This window comes from Ciona intestinalis, unplaced genomic scaffold (genome assembly GCF_000224145.3).
Source record: "Ciona intestinalis unplaced genomic scaffold, KH HT000093.2, whole genome shotgun sequence".
Classification (NCBI taxonomy): Eukaryota; Metazoa; Chordata; class Ascidiacea; order Phlebobranchia; family Cionidae; genus Ciona; species Ciona intestinalis.
Window position 1 is genome coordinate 11,922 of NW_004190415.2, and position 4,089 is coordinate 16,010.

Below are 4,089 nucleotides of genomic sequence, written 5' to 3' on the forward strand. Positions count from 1 at the left end.
GTAACTTGGTCCATCATCAGTGTAAAAGAGGTTACTATCCACCAAGTTACTGTCCGAAACATCTGCGTGATCAATGAACGTTTAGTATCCAGACAGTAACTTGGTCCATCATCAGTGTAAAAGAGGTTACTATCCACCAAGTTACTGTCCGAAACATCTGTTGATCATGAGTTTAGCATAGTACTGTGGGGTAAGATGGGATACTGCTGGTACTTAACTCATATTTCCTAAGCGTGTTTTTAACAATTAACAACATTCTATGGAAGTCGTGAGAATACGGTTTTATAAATCTGTAAATATTTTTTTGTTTGCTACCACATGGGACGATAAAAGAAAATAAAAACATGGACCATCTTACCCCAACCTACTATAATCAGTTTATTTTAAACACTGGTATTATATACGTTGTAGAATTTCTCATACCGTGTACACACCCCCGCTCTTATAAGCCGACCCGCGGTATCGTCTTTGTTTATTTTTCGCTACTCACTCCAAACGAAGGTGACAATTGACGTCACAAACGCTCGAAGCGCTCCCATTATGACGTCACAGTCTACACACAATGAAAGAGAGAAGGAACGATCGCTTCGATCTCTCTTTTCGTAACCACTCGTCCTGCTACGGTGCGGAACGAAGACGGATTTAAAATCGGTTGTTCATGGATGTTTATCGACCCGGGTTTTTACGCGAGTGTTTCTACTATATTGTGTATTTGCTACGTTTGGGTTAGTTGGTTGTATATTAATTGCAAGGTTAGGTAATGTTGGATGAAGGAATGTAGCTTATTTATTTTCGCATGGCAGGAAACGACCGTCGTTATAACACGGGTGTTCTGTTACATACATCGTGCCCGCTTACAAGTTACCACGTATGTAACTTTGTGTAGAAATAAATAAATATTCCATATTTTATTATTAGCATGCTACAAGGCGGGGCGCAGAATTTCATCGATCGTGGTTTTGGTTAATTAAAATTTATTGCAGACGTCATAAGCGTGTGTGTTCTGGTATCCAATATTCGATTGCTCGTCACAAACGTGTGTGTGACGTCACAGTGCGTCATTATGTATTCAAATTGCGTCATTGTTAATTCGTGTCAATGAAATTGGTGGCGACTGTAGGGTCGACTATGTTAAGATCATTATTGTGACTTTGGATATATTATACGTGCGATTCGTTCGGTTAATATTTCTACTTTTGATCGGGCGATGTCTGTCGTTGCCCCGGGGCGTTCAAGCTCGATCTCCCGCAGATATCCGGTCAAAACACCCGATCTATATTTACCGTGACATTTACGTGTTATCTGAATATGAACTTTAGGAATAAATAGTTCGATATATGAGGTATAGCTGCAGATGTAGGACCTTCTTATACAACTTGTGCAGAAATAGTTGGGATATTGATTTTTATACATTTTAAATATTTAATGTTATTTTCGCACCCTGTGTTTATTTTCATACCCTGCACTGTGGTTGTACATTAACTTTGTAAATGCAGGTTTGTGAGTATGAGGATTGCGCAATGTTAGTTACCATAGATTTAGTTATTAAACCAGTATATTTGTATTAGTATTCCCCTAACTATATAATATATAATATTATACATTTGAACAAATACCAGAAGTTCTGTTTTACAAAACAAGTATAATAGAACCGGTAGAAACATTATATTACAATTACATAAGTTTGTGTCAAAACATTTGTAGCAATTTATTATAGAATGTTAAACATTTGTGTGTATATGGTTTGTCAGAATAAATGTAATAGAACATATGCGTGGTAACAATAGACTATATGTTCATGTATTTGTGTTTAAACATCTATCTATATTGGAAATTATTAAGTTTGTTTGGATTTCATAAGTTTAGTTTATACTTGAGTTAAAGCTTTTGTTGAATATTTGAAATGTTTATTATAACATGCTTGGTGGTAATAACTTTATATGTTTAAATTTATATACTGGGTAGTATAATCGAGTGTAGATAACAGCGGTGTTGCAAGTTTGAAATGTTTGTCCCATGGTTGGACTGGTATCCGTAGCTCTGCTGTGTGGGTTTTCCTCGTAACTTGATACTTGTCGATACGCTTCAATGCCTCTCTCTTATGCGTCTCCTGAGTAATGTCTACAACGTTGTGTACAACGTTGTGTAAACTAAGTTTGGCTGAAGGTTTTAAAGTTTCAGAAATACTAAGGTCTATAAACATTGGTGTGACTAAGTTGAAAGTTTTGTAAAATTAGCTTTTAAAGTACTGAAGCGTCGGTCAAATACATTTAACTTATCTTAGCATTTGTGGAAAGTGGTTTAACCAATTTGTTTTGTTGATATGATAAAGTTTACAGTTCTTATACGTATTGTTAATCTTTTATACGCATAACTACACAGGGTATAAGGGGTTATGTTTTCAATAAGTTAATATTTACTCCAGGCACGATGGAACCGACACCGCATTCGATAACATTGAATGCCCTTGCTGCCCAACAACAGGTGAAGTATGAAGTGTATGAAATACAGTATATTAATTGTTATAACATGTGTTGTAATGTAGACTTGGTGTAACATCTGCTATGTTATATTGAAACCTGGTTTTAACTTCTATTATTACAAAGCATGACATAACACAATATCTGTTGTAACTTAATTATTTCTTTTAATCCCAAGGCAATACAACAACAACAACATCTGAACCAACTATCCAATCCCCAACAAACCATGGCCTACCCCAACCCATATAGTTTGCAATTATATGGAAACCAGGTATTTTTACTTTAACGACTTTTTATGTTAAAATGTTGTTTATAATGTGTGTGAAACCGTATTCATGGTTAATTTAAACACAAACACAGCAGCATATAATGTGACTGTGCGACACAAATGTAATTTCCAGTTACCTTGGCTTTTACAAATATTTCAGTTTAAACATCTGTGATACATAAGCCGGTGTGAATATTGAAACTCCTTTTACACCAGCAGGCGATGTTGAACTCTTTATACTTCGCCCACCCCTTTATAAATGGGGTTCACCCACAAGTTATATCCCCGTGGGTGACTTTGGAGAAAGGTTTGCAAGAACAGGTTTGTTATTATGTGTTTGGTTTGGTGGGCGTGATCAGGTTGTAGACACGGCAGATCTTGACAGAACCTCATTGTGCAAGACTAATATTTTTAACGTAAATGCGTACAATCCTTAAATAAAAGGAAAACCAACTTAAATTAGTAGACATTTAGTTCTTTATTATATTGACGTGCATGAGACGAATCATGATGTACAGACTGCAGTGTAATGGGTGACTTATCGATATCCTTTATATTTACAGATGCGTGTCGGGTCACACATGAGACGGGGAACCCCCATATACCCCCCTAACCCCACCCAACGCAGGTTAATATTGTTTCTATGTTTTGTAGAGACGCTACTACTATTACAGACATACGTGTCCTTGGGCAAGGCACTTAACAGCAATTGCTCCAACCCAGTGGTAACTAATGGGTTGTCTAAATTGTCATTCATACAAAAAAAATCACTTCCAAAGTTAAATACGTGGAAACTCGTAAGCGGGCATGAGGTGTATGAAACAGAACACCCGTGTTATAACGACTATCATTGTTACAATAATTGTTTGCAACCAACATTGCATCAAAACCTTGTTAACAAATATAATTACAGCAAATCATCAGAAGCTAACGAGGTCGGCGAAAGTTCATCCCTAAGTGCCCAAAAACCCCATGTGCCTGGGAAATCCCCTGAATCAAGACTAAACTTGAAAGAACGAAACAAAAATCGTCGCGAAAATTTAATGATCGAAAAAAGTAAAGAAATTGCCAAAGAATCGGCCAATCAGGACGCAAAGAAAGATTGGTCATGGTTCAGCGCACATCGTGACATCAGCGACACTCGGTTACGCATGATCGACCCGGCAACGTACGTAGCAACTCACGCAGCCGAATACATCAACAACGCTACTTCTACTTTCATTGACTCCCAACTTAACCCAAACAAAGATAAACAATCCACCAAGCCAAGCAGCGTGGTTTGCATCAACTCGCTCAAGTATAGCCCGTCAACCAACCCCCGTAAAACCCCCCCAACCC